This window comes from Poecilia reticulata, chromosome 2 (assembly GCF_904066995.2).
Source record: "Poecilia reticulata chromosome 2, P_reticulata-male-v2, whole genome shotgun sequence".
NCBI classification, from domain to species: domain Eukaryota; kingdom Metazoa; phylum Chordata; class Actinopteri; order Cyprinodontiformes; family Poeciliidae; genus Poecilia; species Poecilia reticulata.
In genome coordinates this window covers 24,190,598-24,207,037 of record NC_088831.1, presented here as the reverse complement: position 1 = coordinate 24,207,037, position 16,440 = coordinate 24,190,598, and the positions used below count along the sequence as shown (strand labels likewise).

General features: G+C 40.7%; 1 long non-coding RNA gene across 1 annotated transcript; it reads right to left on the bottom strand.

Moving 5' to 3' along the window:
- Positions 1-94: 94 nt before the first annotated feature.
- LOC103479162 (uncharacterized) lies at positions 95-2,267 on the bottom strand. Its single transcript, XR_535911.3, has 2 exons — positions 2,030-2,267; positions 95-359 (listed from the first exon to the last, which is right to left on the bottom strand). It is a non-coding gene; the product is annotated as an uncharacterized LOC103479162 (long non-coding RNA).
- Positions 2,268-16,440: the final 14,173 nt, after the last annotated feature.

Below are 16,440 nucleotides of genomic sequence, written 5' to 3'. Positions count from 1 at the left end.
CGCCTCCCTCCTGCCCGGGGATGCTCAAATAATGACTTGGATGTTTTAATAGACTTCTAATGGCGATGTATGACGGGCTAATTGCAGCGGCAGATTTTTATTCCGAAGCCATAAGAAACGCCGCAGTTTGAGAGGAGAGGATTTATTTGTTCAGTTGTAATATAACGGAGCTGAGAGAGGGAGGAGCACGTCTCACTTGTGCTAATTAACGTCCAATAATGCTGTTTGCGTTGGCTGCGGAGCTGCTGTTGCTGTTGAAGCGATGTCAGCTCAGGCCCAGACCTCAGAGAAGCTGACAGGAGGGTCGATCATGCGCGGCCCCTCGGGCGGACAGCTGGACGCTCGGTTTCTCCTATGGGCTGAAAGTTAAAAACGCTTTAAATTAAAAACAAAACAAAAAAAAGTGAATTTCTGCTTTGCGTTCTTCAAATTTTTACCAGTAAATGGATCATAAAATGACATGAAACGATGCATTTTGAAGTAAAAAAAGAAAAAAAATGATTTTTATGTGAGCCTCGGGCCTTTTAAACAATATTCCAGCGAGCTCTTTTTTTTTTTAAACACATACGTGACAAAATGAACCCTGGCAACCGACTTTATATATCTTAATGTTTCATTCTGATCATAAGCCATTTGTGAACCCGCTCTGATGACCGTAGCAGTGAGCCTGCCTGGTTGTGAAATCTACCAAGGCCTGCTGCCTCTGCTGCGTCAGCTGGCACATTATACCATCACTAACTCAATTTAAAAGGGGCTTTAAATGTTCCTTTTTTTTTTTTTTTTTTTTTTTAGCAAAGACTGAAAAAAAATATGTAATTACTATAACTTACCTTTACAATATGTTTGATAAAAATAAAAATAAATAACTTTTCGCTTATTTGCATGTTTTTGTTTTGTTTTTTTCCATTTGAGATATATATATATATATATATATATATATATATATATATATATATATATATATCCACTTTGGCCTTTTCAGTGTTTACCCACCAACTCTTTGGCCCTTTACATTTACAGGCCATCTCTGTTCTTGAGTTTTCAACCTGAGTGCTGTTAAAACAAACTTTTAGAATTTACCTGAAAAAAGAAAATGATGTTCCTATATGTTATAGGTCAACACATTTGAATCTGGTCTGAGTGCAAATTACTTTAGGTTATTAGTGTAAAACAGCTAAATTACAATATGTACCTTTTGAAGTTTCATCAGTGTTGAAAAGAAACAAACAAACAAAAAAGAATTTGGCATGTGAATAATGCTTCAAGTGTTATATAAACTGTCACAGGATTTAGAAAGTTCAGTTAGCTAGCCAAATTGTGTTTTTGTTTTTGCTAAGCATAGGCTACTAAAATAGTGATAAACTTTTTAAGTCCAATCAAAAGCGAAGTTGTAGAAAGCTTTTTCCTGACAGCAGCTAAGATAGGGATCGGCAACAGCTATCGGGTCGAGAAGTACAGCTTGCTAACACGTTTGAGTTTAGCATTAGCATTGTCGCTAAGCAAGCTAGACTTGGATTTAAGCTCCAACAAAGAAACTAAAGTGTTCTCAACTTTCTCCCACGGATGGTAGTTCTCAACTTTTTACCAAGTTCATCCATCCATTAACAATTCAGCCCACATAAACATAGGTCCTTTGCTGTGGTCCCGTTTGACCTTTTAGCATGTCAAACGATGCTAAATGTTAACGGAACCAAAATCTTCTGCTTAGAAAGTTCAGGATTTGTTACCCCAATAAAACAGACAGTGCTTTTAGGATCTAGCCACCACTGAACACTATTTCTACATCAACATAATTTGTTTTTAGGAAAGAAATATATTTTAATGGCTAAAATTTAATACCCTCGTATTCCCTTTTTTATAGTGTGGATTTATTATCAGCAATTTTGGCTCTACATGGATTGAATCACCCTAATTGTAAGATTATCTGCCCTTTAACTAAAACGAATAGGATTTTATCTTTTTTTCTGTAATTATTGAGAACTAAACAAACAACAAACAAACAAAAAACGACATTTCTTGGTGACATTACCTTCCTCCACTGCTCCTTTCCTCGGTGGACCCCCCTCTCCACGATTCACTTCTTCTTAACAGGCCCAGATCAAAGGCTGACCGGTCCGGCGGAGACCACTAAAACCAGCCCGCTTTGTCTGCTGTTGCCAGGGGTGAGGAAGAGGAGGAGGAGGAGGAGGAGGAGGAGGGGTGGTGTAATGAAACGGTTTCCACAACTTTTTGGTAATTTTTTTTAATTTTTTTTTTTACCTTTCTTCTTTCAGTCGCGCTTGATTGTCGTATGTATTATTTTAGTCGTCTTTATTGTCAGAATATCTCGTGCTTTTGTTTTTCTTCTTTTTTTTTTTAATTAGTTCCCTGCAGCCTGGCCAAAAAAAAAAAAACTACTACTCTACACGATGTAACACCTCTCAACTTAAGTCGTGGAATGAAACTAATAAAAGTGGCATAATATCCGCTGTTCCTGAACGCACATGCAAAGTTCAGACAGGGGGGGGGGGAGCAGGAGCAACCAATAAAAGGCAGACGTCAGCTGAGGTGTGTGGTCACATGACAAGGAGGTGAGATCACAGTCTAACACCTGCCTCTAACTACAAATTTGATTGAAAGAAAACGGTTGTAACACATATAGTCAATCTTTTATTATTATTATTATTATTTTCCCTACGGGGTCCTGTAGGGTCCTCCTCTCCTCCGTGGGAAAACTTTTCGTCCATCACGCACCTTGACAGTTTGAAGAAGAATCACGTAAAGATGTAAAACTCTACCGTCACTGATGCAGGGATTTCTCTCACTGTGGTCGGATCAAGATAAGTTTGCCTCCTTCACGCTATAAAAATGAATTTGCGAAGATATGGAATATTGGTCATTCAAGTTGATGTATGAATCTTGCATTTTAGCTTCTTCGATGAAGGTTAAGTTCTCACAGCGCTACCTGCTCTATTTTTGTTACAGTATACTTAAGTATACTGTAACAACTGTATTGTTGAAATGCTAAATTCTCATCGAAATTCGCATTTCGATGAGAATTCAAGTGAAAGTCTTCGTTCAGGCAACCTCAGATCATCTAATATCACTAGATATTCTTATTCACCATCTGCCGTGTAAGATTTTAAATAATTAGTTGGAGCTGTTTCATTTAGGGATCCTTCAGACAATACACGACCAGCAACGAAAGCTACAACAGAATCCCAAGAGTTGCATTAAGTTTGACTAAGGGGACTTTAAAATTTAAGGAGCCCTGATCCTTAGAGTTCCCATCACTCCGTACTTGCACTAAAAATCAGTTCGTTTGATATGTTAATTGTGTAAAAAAAAAAAAATGCAAAAAATATTTCGGAATACAGTAATGAGATCCTCTTTTGACACTTTGGTTTATTTCAAAACAGTTTGATGATTCTTTTGACACGCTTCTTTTCCTCTAAAAATGCATATTCATTGTCAACGCCCCACTCATCTTGGTGGCGCCACGGGTCGTTGAACTTTTCAACTTAATTTCTGCTCAAGGACATTGATGAAACTATACCCAAATGATAAAATATATATATATATATATATATATATATATATATATATATATATATATATATATATATATATATATATATATATTAATCATTTGTCCGTATATATATATATATATATACGGACAAATATATACACGGACAATTACTGTAAATGTTTCTTGTTTAATTCAAAAGTTTGTTTTATCGGCGGATTTTTTTATTTTATATTTTTTAATAAGCGGAATAACACACTGATCTCTCCGCATAATCAAGTCCCCGATGCTTCTGATTCGCACCGGCCTTCCCCCTCCCGCATGGCCGCTGAGCAGGTGGAGGCCGCGCACCTGCACGCACAGCTGCGCGCACCTTGTTATCGCCGTCGCTGCTTGACGCTCAGTCTGGCGCAGCGCGCAGCTCCGGAGTGACTAGAAACTTGAGGGGTTTTTTTGGGGTCCCCCTCCCTAAGAAAAATAGCACATTGAGCAGTTTATTTATTTATTAAAAGGCATATTCCTTAAATTAATTGCGTTTATTCAAATATCCACTTTGGGTAATTGTGTGCTTATCCCGGTGAATCTCTCCGCGCTTCGACATGACACTATCTAATCCAATTAACAACGATAACCCTGGACTCACGTTTTATTCTCTTCCCTCTTTTCATTCCACCCCAGCCCCTCTTCAACTTGCAGACAAGCACTCCTGGTTTTGTGTCAAAGACGGAGTCAAGAGCCCTCTCTTAATCCCGAGCAAGGACCACGAGCGATTGAAAAGTGAAAGGAAGCCCTCATTGGTCCTCGAGCTGGATAGTGTTTTCTTTGTCCTGCACTATACGGTCAGTCCCTTTAATGTGGCTCTTTACAGAGGAACCACGTTCCGGCGCGGCTGTCTGAATGAATCTGGCAACATCTCGGGCTCCTTCTTTTCTTTTTTTTTTTTTCTTTTCTTTTTCTTTTTTATTTATTTCACATTTAAAACTTGTACCGCCTGCTAATTGGGATTTAGGAATCAATTAAACACGTGAAGTGCGCCCTCTGTTTGAATAGGTTGGGCCTATGCCCATAAACATCAATAATCTGTTATGAAATTGACTAAATCTTCAAGCAAAAACATAACTACACCTCTGGAAATTAATAACTTGAATTTATTTAAAAAAAATAAAACAAAAAAAATGAGCCGAACTGAAACGGCATCTCGCACCGTTTCCACTTTTTGACGTCATGTCTGGGAAATGTATGGCAGCATCGCCATATTGTTGGCTTGGATGCTGCAAAACGACAGGTAATTGACATTAATCCGCTCTGTGGCAGACTCAGGGGGGATGGAAAGTAAATGGAGATGCGGTTAATGAAGCACCGCTTGCCCTTTGAATCTCGGTCACAGCGTGCTGCAGGGGAAGTTTTCAACAAACTTTTATTTGTTGCCTTTTTTTTCAGATGTGCTTCTTTAGACATAAGCAGATGGAGGGAGGGAGAGGGAATGAGCTGCAGATTGGAATTGGGTCAGTGAGCTAAAGTTCTGCTTTTATTGTTGTTGTTGTTTTTCCAAGAGATGATTTAGTTTATTGGAGAGCTTCATTAGGCTAACAGGAGGTTATCCCTGCACAGGGTTATTGTTGGTGTTACGCTTATTATCATTCAGATTTTGAGAGCTCCCTGTAGGAGCTGCGACAGACGGACAGGGGCCAGGTGAGGGAGGGGGATTTCCAGCGTGAGGAGTCGCACCTCTCCTCAGCCGATGCAACAGGGGCCTGCTTAATGAGGGCACCTATGGGGCCCCTCCTGGATAGAGAAGCGGCCTAACCTCGCCACGGCCCCAGACGGAACTGGGGCACCTGCGCGACTCTGGTCTCCCTCCTGGCTTCCTCCTGTCACCGCCCTCGTCGTCAAGAGTACATGCCTCCAACTTCTGCTTGTGACAAAGTCTAACGCTGCATATGGTTATTTTGAAAATCGAAGGAGGAGCTGGGCAGCCCCCATCCCCATGCCCCCAACCCCCCTTCACCGCTCCCACACTCCCAATGTAATGAACACAAGGCATGACTACTCTTCTCCTCCCTCAAACCTGAGGGGAATGAGAAAGTGAGCAAATCTATTTTTAAAAAAAATATTATTGCATCTCAAAGAATTAGAACACCAATGAAAGTTTATTTCAGTAGCTAAAAAGTGAAACTCGCATAGATTTGTGAAACACAAATTGGGACATTTCAGGTGTTCATTTCTGAAATATAGAAGATACACAAAATTAAATATGAATAAAGAGTTATTATTTATATTCAATAATGTTCTTTAGCCCATGTGCTGCACAGTATCTGCTCTCAATGCTCAGGACTCCTTTTGTACGGATTGCTGCTTTAGTATTTCGTGTTGCTGAGGCGGTCAGCCCCTAAATCTGCTGAGGAGTAAAGAGTGTCAGGCACTTTTCAACTTCCTCTAGATTATATGTGGCTGGTAAAATCAGGTGGAATCAGGTTGCTTGTGCACGTTTTTTCCTGTCACACTTTTCCCTTCTATTCAACTTTCCACCAAAAGACTAAGATACAGCACACTCTGAACCGCTAACCAGTTTAGCAATGACCTCTTGTGGTTTACTGTCCTTTGACTATATGTGTGTGTGTGACCTGTCATCATTTGATTCATTTTTGGAGAAACTGATGGTTAATTTTCATTACTACAAAACTAGCTTATATACACACTTGAAATACATAACTTCTGAGTGCTACTAATCTACATACGTGTTTCACATTTTCAATTGAATTATTGGAAGAAATTTATTCATTTATGATTGAGATTCACCTGTGCACCACGAGCGTTACAGGTTATCCTTTTGGACAGGAATGCGACGAGCCATCAGTCAAGCATGATAATGAAATCACAACCTTTCAGATTTAATAGCGCAAAAGATGGATAAGCCTTAATATTTCCAGAGATATACTGTCATTAACAATGGCAAGTGTCTCCAAAGGGCCAAAAGGTTCTCGTCCCCAGTGGAGCCAGACTAATTATACAATTAGTCTTGTGATCGGGACAGTCCAGCACCAAACGTCCTCTGGGACAGAAGCAGACACATTATGGCTGTCATCTGTACCTTCACAGGAAGGAGTCGCAGGCTGCATTGTTTGTGTTTTTGATTCTGTAAGTTATGGACAGCGACTGGCATCAAAGTACTCCAAGATTTTTAACAGCTATGGTTTCACAACTGCAACATTTTCCTCTACTTTTTAAGATATCCCAGAGGAAGTGTTGTAATGATTGGATTTTCTTCAGCTGAATGGAGCAGTGCTGCTGTCCCACCTAATGCTGCACACTGCCGGTCAGCTGGCTGTAAAACACCTATGCTTTCTTGTTTGCAAGAAAGCATGACTGTGTAGATGTATTCCCAGCTGCATAAAACACGTGACACTCATGATGTGGATACCGTGGAATAATCACCCATCATTTCTTATCCTATTAGAGCCAAATACAAGAAATCAATGATGGAAAATAAAAATAAAAAAGTTAGCTGGCTATTGAATGCTTTTAAGAAAACATCTGGATCTTGTTTTTCAGACTTTGCCGCTCTTCTTGTTTGGCATCACAATGATCCCCTAAGGCTTTCGCAATATTGTAATAACAAACAAAAACACACAAAGTTCACACATAGTTTTTAAAACTGTATTATAGTCTTGGTTCATTTTTATTATCCATTTTCCAAGTTTTTTTTTTTTTTTAAGGAAAACTTGTAAATACAACAGCTTATTTATGAAATAGCAGATTTTTAAGGAAAGTACAAACCTTGTTAAAGAGACAGCTACCCACTTTGAGACATGGTGGAGCCTGCGTCTCTTTGAAATGTCTGCAGTTAAAACCAGCATGTTTGGCTTTACATGGTTAAAATTTGCCGTTTTTAACCCGATATAAAATTGGCGTTTAAAAAATCAAGCGTATCATAACATGACAATAGCACACCGGCTGCATTTTGTCTTTACAATCTTTAAAAAAAAAATGCTCTAGAGCCAAATGTGCATTCAGCGTCGTAAGAAATCAGAGTAGTTGGTAAAGGGATGATTGTTTCTGTGGACAGCAGAAACGCCAAAAGTCATCTCAGCATTCAATCACTTCTTGCCTTAAGCCTCATCTGGGGCCTCACCAGACTGGGGCCTCACCAGCCCACGTCTCTTTGAAGCTCTGGGCCAGATGGAGACCTCCGTATCTCAATCCTATTGCCCAGCCAACCATATTTCCTTTCTGGCTTATCCCTGGTCAGTTGGAAACATCAAGACACCACATTTTCTTCTGGACAGTCAGAGCCATATCAGCCAACGCCAAAGTCAAGTCAGCGAGCGCGAGTAGGTGTGACGCTTGTGATGTTTTTGAGGCTCCATACGGACCATCCGTGAAGTCAGAGGGAGGTCTCGGCTCCTCGTGCTGAAAGAGGCTGTGGTGTCTCCACACTGGATGCTTTAGCATTAGTTTGCTGGCTTATCGCGCTGAATTGGAACTCCTACAGATAAGCCGGAAGCAAAGGTTGATTGCTAACCAGCTTCACCACTTTGCCCACAATGAGTATGTGACGGTTCAGCTATGGTGAAAGTCAGAGGAGTTGTTCTCGTTGCATGCGCTCTCTTGTCTTTCCTTTATTTTCCTGACTCATGCTGGAGTTTTCCTCGCTCATGTTTCTTCTCTGTGTACTGACTTGAGTTTTTTTTTTTTTCTTCCCTTGTCTTCTATTTCTGCCCCCCAAAAGATACCCCACTTTCCTCCCTCCCCAGCTGTGTAAGAGGGATTTCTCCCCTCTCTGGACGCTGACCTTTTCTTGCGGTAAACCCAGATGCATTCAGGGGCCAGCCCTCTGATGTCAGAGGCACACAGTTCTTTCCAAATCTGCCTCTGATGCCAATCTCTGTCCACAATGAAGAGGGTTGATCGTACAAAAGAGAGGGAATTGAAGAAAGTGGTAGTCTGGCTCTATGTGGCTGAAGTAATTTTTCTCAATCGCAGATAAGTTTGAAGATATGAGAGGTGTAGGGGGGGGGCGAAGCATGGATTTGAATCACATTACTAAGGGTCATAATGGTTTGGGTAATCCTTTATTTATGAAGGGCTGAAGTGCATCTTTGCTCCGGTGTGCAACCACATGCACGTATCCAACACGTAGAAAACTAGCAGATTTACCGGGACTTGGAAAAAGTATTCACATCTCTTAAACTTTACTACAGTTTGCAATGGGAAACCCACAAAGTTCAATGTACTTTTTCAGGGTTTTAGTGGAGCAGATGAACAGAAAGTATTGCAGACAATCAAAATGATTGAATTGGTTTTTTAAAAAGTTATAGAAAGAAAAAACCCTGAAAAGTGTACCAAATCCCTTCAAGAAACCACTAAACCAACCATTATGCTTGTGGTGGAAGCAGCAGTGATCCACTGCTAATGTGGGAGAATCAGTCAGCACTGATGCACTCTGCCACGTCGGCCTCTATGTGTGGTGGAATAAACAAACCCAGAGCTGAAAGCCAAAAGGGGAAAAAAAAAGAAGTGAAATTTAAAGTTTGCCACAACTTAGCAAGTACATCTGAACACACTCCACTGAGAGGCATGGTGGAGGCAGCATTATGCTGTGAGATTGGGTTTCCTCAGCAGGGACAGGGAAGCTGGTCAGAGTTGAGGTGGAAATGGATAAAGCTAAGTAGAGGAAAATCCTGTAAGAAACCCTGTTGATGCTGCAAAAGAGTAAAGAGAGACCGTGATTCTTTAATTCTAAGCAAATTGCATGACCCAATCAAAGTCCAAATCAAAAATCAATTGAGAATCTGTTACAAGACTTGAAAATCGAAGTTCACGTTCTATTTTGCAAAGAGGAATGTGCAACACAAGCTGTTTCTACAAAGTGTCGACTCAGGAGGGACTGAATACAAACGTACATCACACTTTTCAAAAATGTTTAAACTAAAAGAAAATACTTTTTACAGCCACGTATAACTGCTCTCTGCTCTATATGCTCTAGTAAATTCCCCAAAGATACACTGAGGTTCGTGGTCGTAATGAAATAAAATATGGAAAAGTCATAATACTTTTGCACTGTGATCACATGTAAGACATACGTAAATATACGTAAATGGTAAATATTTACGGCTGAAACACTGTGGTCAGATGTGAATAGATCCACATGTTTTCTCAATATATGTAAACTGTAAATCTGTCAAAAAAAAAAAAGAAGTGCAGCGTTTTCGAATAATAATAATAAAAAAAAGGTCATGAAAGTCACAGAAGCTGCCAGAAGCGAAGCTGTTTCTTCTTGTTCCGTCCAGCATCATGGAACCAGCATCATCCCTGGGCACAAATCAGAATACAGATCACTAAAAAGTCCATCTGCTGCACTTTGATGGAGTAGCTGACCATCTCCCTCCACCCGCCCTCATCCCCACTTTCCAAGTTTCGCTGAGGCCTACATCCTGCATTTAGAGGCTTTTAGAAAAGCCTTGTCATTCAATAAGAGGCGGCCGGGGGAAGCATGCTCACGCTCATCTGCACTTTGGTTTTCTACTTTCTGGCCGGTGGGCCGTATAATAGGGCCAAGGTACGGCGGCGGCTGGCTCATGCGGTTGTCCGTGGACGACCTTGCTCCCCCTCACCTGCAGCACTTGGAGCGGCTCCCAGTCCTGGGATGGGGCTTTTTGGAGCGGCACCAAGTTTCCGTACCCCCACAGATGTTACCGAGCCACCAGATTTGATGTCAGGTTCTGAGTGATGCATCACGCTCCTTTGAGCAGCGGTGCAGCATTGCAAACCAGCCCCATACGTTTGCGAAACTCGGATCTTTAACAGATGAGATAAAAATAAAAAAAAAAAAAAAACGTTTGTGTAAGTTTGATGTTTATGTTGGCGGAATTTGGAAATTCATCAAATTTAGAGAATAACTGCCTGGTATCTGTGTTTTTAAGCAGCCTTTTTGTCTCTGATTTTAATGACTTTATTTTTCTCGTTTACCCCATTTTTCATTCTAAAAACATGGATGGTTTTCGTGATTAAAATGATGAGACTTTTCACCTGCAAGTCAAATATAGGTCAAATGAGATCTTTAGCAGGTAAATAATGTGCAAAGGACTAAAGCACAGGTGATGCCAAGACCCGTCTGACTGGGGCTGCGCTTCATCGAAGTGCTTCAACATCAACTATTAAAGATGACACAAGAGTCCCACAACTTGGATAAACATATTTAAAGAATGAATGCCAGACTAAAGAAAAATGTGTGTGCAGGGACTGAGTTTGTATGGACAACCTCAGAAAATTCAAGTAAGCATTTAAAACACGGAAGCTTTTGAAACTTTTTGAAACTTTTGATTTACTGCAGAAAATACAGAAAGAAAGTCACTATTTATTCCTTTTTTCCCCCCCCATGAGTGTTGTGTTCTACGTGTGCTTCCAGGGCACCGATAACAAAGTCAGACCTATGTGTAGACTGTGGTTTATGATTCAGATCTTGTGCCCCGGTACGTCTCCGTGCCGAGCAACGCCCCTGATGAGACGGGGCAAAAAAAAAAAAAAAACGCGTTGAATATGAGGCACCTTCAAACAGAACTTAAGAGTTTGGAGAAGACCATAATTTATTCAATGACGTTCCACTAAAAGTAAAAGAAAAAAGCTAATAAAAATAATAACACTCCGCAGATCAGTTTTTGTCGGATGTGGAGCTCCTTCGCGAAACACATCGGGGCTAAAGGGTGAAAGCGCAGCTGCTGAGACCGGGCTGAAGAGGCGCGACGTTCCCCCTGGAGACATCCGACAAAAGGAGGGTGGAAAAGTCTCTATTCAAAACTTTCTTCAAAGGCTCAAAAAAAAAAAAAAAAAAATTTAAAAATCCGACAAATTCGCATCTTAAACTTGAAGACCAACTTATCCCCTCCAGGCTGTCGAGCATGGAAAAAGGGAAAAGGGGGCGGCGGGGGGAGAACATCCAGGCTGACTTTTCGCTGAGCAGATTGAAAAACTTGCGCTTTACTTACGATGGAAGAGCGAGAGAGCGTGAGAAAAAGAGAGAGAGAGAGAAAGAGGGAGAGAATAAACTCCGAATAGAAAGTTTTTTTGACAAGAGAAGAGTGTTGCAAAGGCAACTGGACTGCTTTGTTTTCGGACCTTCTCATGAAATATAACACCGCACCTACCCAGAGGTGGGAGCCTTTGGCAAAACGCCTGGAAGGCAAAATATATATATGTGGCTGAGAAAATGAAAAAATGTGTTCGTGAGAAAATCACGAAACAGTAAGACGAGCAGGTGTTGTTCTGCGCGAACTTCTGCTCAGTTTTGACGCACACGAATCGTTTTTAAAAAAATGCAAATTCATGCGCCGTTATGTCGTTTTTGACCAAACCTGTGGAACTTAACCGGGAAAGGCGCGAAGAGAGCAGCTTCATTGTGCCATCAGGAGTTGGGTAAATATTGATTAAACTCAGACCCTCTCTTAACCCTCATTTTCAGGGGCCTTGGTCTCGCGTTTATCACTCGGATGTTCTTTAGTTTTCACCCAATAGGGATCAGGAAAAGTGTGATTTTATTGTGTGGCCAAAACCGCGACAAGGTGTTCGCAGGTCTGCCGAATGGGATCTGAAGATTTAGGGCGCACGGTGTGAAGAGTTTCCCATTTCTATAAATAAATACTCTTAGTATTATTATTATCTCTCTCTCTTTTTTTTTGTCTCGACTGCGTTCTGATTCCCCCGGAGAGGTGAGCCGTCCCACGGCTGCAGGTGCTCTCTGATCACACACTCACAGGACGCTTTAACTTTTTTTGTCGTCGCTTCACATGCAACTTTCGTGCGCATTGTGCCGGCAGCATTCAGGAGATGGATAAAGCTTGTAAACGCTGACAAGTCCGCGTTTGTTTTGGGTCCACGCTCGTCTGAGAAATTATCGCTCAACCCCTTTAAAGGGGCGCAATTGAGAAGCAAACAACGTTCTCACTGGGAGCCCCTCTTTCCCCCTCTCGCTCTGTCTCTCTCTGTCTCCCTCTTTTTAGTTAACTCCCACCTCCTCCCCCCTCTTTGTCCTCTCCAAAGTGGCGTCTGCATGTCTGACTCTTGCCAGTTACTGATTTGCAGGCAGTATATGTTAAGGTGGCCCATGTAAGTGATTTCCACGGACATCCCACTAAAGGAGAACAAATCGCTGACAAAAGCAGCGCCTTTCCCATTCAGCGGCGTCGTTAGGACAACCCAAAAAGTATTCCTCAGATAATAAGTTCTACTTCAAAGCGTTTCTCGCTGAAGGGTGACCGCTTCACTCCTTTTTATTAAGTCCCCCTCCTTTTTTTCTTTTTTTTTTAATGCGGCCGCGGAGTGTCTCTGCTTATTTTCCATCATGTTTATTTTGGAGCGTCTGTTTCCTAACAGGAGCTTCTCTCCCCTTTTTTGGGGGTTGTTGGGGGCCGGGGTGGGGGGGGGGGGGGGGGTACCTATTGACAGGGGTGTCTACAGAGAGTTTTAGAAAGGGGCGGCCACTTGGGGGGGCCCACTAAGACTTAATGGCGGTGGAACACAGCAACCGATTTATGTTTTTAATTTATTTATTACAAAATTTCTGAAAAAATGTATAATTGTTTGTACTGAAAAAATGGATGCTTAAACAGACAACTATCTGAAACCATGTTTAGAAACTATTAATTGACACTAGCGCTTCCCTTTTCTGTCCTGTAAATATTACATATCAATCTTCCATTGACAATACAGTGATAGGTACTAGTACTAGTACAACTGTTGGCTATTTTTCCTCTTCAAGATTTTTGTACTGTCGCATTTTTGTTTGCTTCTTAATCTGACATTTTGGGGTGCGAAACGGTACCATACATTTCCTACTGACCTGCTTTGACACTGGATAGTTAAAGTTCAATTTTTGCTCCCCTCGAAGTCATCTCATAAAAATAGATATGCGTCAGCAACTACTTACATTCGTATGAGCGCAAACAAGAATCAGAACCTAAACTATATGGGAATACAGTGCAATACATGCTTTCCAGTTGACAGTATTGATTTAAATAAAACAATAAGTTAGATTTGTGAGCTTGCTGTGACCTATCTTTGTCATATGCAGGTGTGAAGTGGAAGCTGGAAGAGCCAAAATGGCAACTTAAGTATGAAATGGGGTAATAAATTGAAAACATATCTAAAGTCAATTGATGCTATTCATCCGTCTGTAATGAGTGTGCGAATAGACCTACATAATCCAAAATCTTAAACAAAAAACACTGCAACTCCAGCAACTTTTACTCCGGGTAATTATTCCTTAATTTTGTAATTTACTTGGTTCTTACTTATTGTGAGCTTTTTTGCTTTTGGATTCATCTTTTAATGATGTCTGGAATAATTTATTAGACACTGTAAAGTTTTAGAGGCACTGAGTTCTAACATTTCCCACAGTGATCATTATTAGCTACCACACAATATAACATGTTTGTGTTTTTCAGAACTGCACATTTTTTTTAACAGCATCAACATAAAACACGACGGTATTCGGCAGATCAAATCCTGCAGCTCGGTATTTAAGCAGAAAGCGTGTCGTTTTCACCGCGCTCAAACTGCCACTTCTGCACATCTCTGTGAAATGAAGTGGGAACTGTCTGGAAACGTGCAAATGATCTTTTACGGAATGTCTCGGAATTACTGGAAAGACACACCACTGACACAATTACACACCTCGTCAAAAGTTCTGGGTTCACAATTGGTGTAACTTGTCCCATCCTCCAATTTGTTGCTATGGCAGAATTACATTTTTTTCATGTTTTTTTTTTTTAACCTATGCAAAAGTTAATGATCGCAACTTGAGCTGTGCTCTCTCATTTTTAGTGTGACCTAAGTAGGGATCCTGATATAATGTACAAGTTCAAACTCTATTTAATAAGAGAATTAATTTTGAGATAAATTGCTGTGAAATTACAGCTAATGTTCCCAGATTTGATTTGCCATGCACAACAAGGAGGCAGCAGGCTCAGAAGTTATAGTGAAAACTTGTAGCATGCTCAAAGGGCAAAACAAAAATAAATAAAAAAAGACAAATCCACATTTTCGTAACAGATAAATATGCACATTTTTGCAACTCTTAGAAGTTCATCCTTTCCTCTCTTATGGTCACTCTTAGGAAAAAAAAAGTACTGTGTCAGCTAACTTTAAGGGTTTGCTAATGACCCCCACCCTCCTAATGACACCACACCACCATATTGGTTGGGCTGCCCAAATAAGTTAAATATTTTGGTATTTTGTCCCTTTTTCATATCCAGTAAAACTTATCGTGACGTTCTAAGAAAAACCCACAGAGGTCGGTGTTTAATAAAGTTTCTTTGCACCAGCTAAGAGCACCTTATCGTGCTCTAAATGAACATTGGAGCAAGTTTTCAGTCCTCATTAAATTCTCCTCGCTGATCTGAGTCAGCTGTGTCTCAATTCTGACAGGAAATAGCTGCTTTTACACCCCTTTCCTATTTTATCATGATGCTCTTCCTACACAAGAATAAAAGTGTTTTGAAGATTTATTTTTTTTTGCTGTTGTGACTCTGTACAGTTCTCAGCTTGCGTGTCAACGTCATCTACTGTACCCGCCAGTGACAACACGCACTTCAGGAGGAAGAGGTGGCGAGGGGGTGGGGGGCATCGCCTTCCCGACCCACCCGTGCTTTGATTGGACTCCATTTAGTGACAGTGCAAACCGGACGTATTCAAATGATAGTGTCTCGCTGCCCGATTGCCATAGAAATCCTAACGTGGCGTGCGAGACTGTCAAAGCAGGCGGCCTTTCCCCCTGAGAAGCTGCGGAAGCTTTGAAGTGCTCGCACAAACCGACGCCGGTCCATTTTTATTCTACAGACTGGACGGGTAACTCTTTGAAAGTGAGATTCTGCGTTTTTTAATGGAGGAAATAAGAGGGGAACCTACTTCCCACCTCCCTTTTCCTTCTTCATACACTCTATACAAGTCTTTGCTTATTGTCAGATATCTTTTTATCTTTTATTTTTCCCATGAATGATTCATGCCTGAGCCGCTTTGTGTCGACACAGCCTTTTCAGGAACTAGCGCCATTAGGGGGCTGTAAGTTTTCCCATTAGCTCAGTGATTAGTTTATATCAGCCCTCCTTGGCCTGTTGGGCCTGATTCTGGGAATATGTTAAAGAGTATGAGGGCGCTACTTCAGCTTTCCCCATTGCTGTTGAGACTGATGGTTTGTAGGCTCTTAATTAAAGTTAAAAAGGCTATTAAAGAAGAGAGGACAACCTCCTTAGACCTCTTAATAAACCTGAAAATAGCCACTATAGGTATTTTGGTTTTGGCTGCAATCATTCCACACTTGCTTGCTTGTGTTCGTCCTGACTGTTTTTATTAAATATACCAAGAGTTTTGTGTTGTAAATTAAATCTGAAACATCAAGGGTCTGCACAGTCATAACTGATTCATATCTCCCTCTCTCAGTTTTTTTTTTTTTTTTGTCCTTAATCCATACTGTCCACTGGCATCATGCACCTCAATATGAAAGACACATCACTACAAAAAGGCATGCGAGAGGAGGGACTTTTTTTTTCTTTTTTTTTTTTTCACATTTCACGGCCTATCCAGGTAGATGATTTCATCTTTTACAGAGCACAGATCTTAAAAAACTTCAACATAAATTTGTGGAAAAAAAAAAAAAGAAAAAAAGAAGATTCGAACATCAGTAGGGCTCTTTACATCACCAAAACTGATATTATCATTATTATTATTATTATTATTAATATTATTATTAATATTATTCTTTGGTGTTTCTGTAATTCCAGTTAACAACACGGACACCAGTAAATAAATTACAATGTACAAAACGAACCCCTCCGTCAATCAAACTACACAACATTCACAAGCATCGGTACGGTTACATATGTACAAATCCATACAGAGTCGACATTTTTAGGGTCTCGGGGGACTTTTGTTTTGTTTTG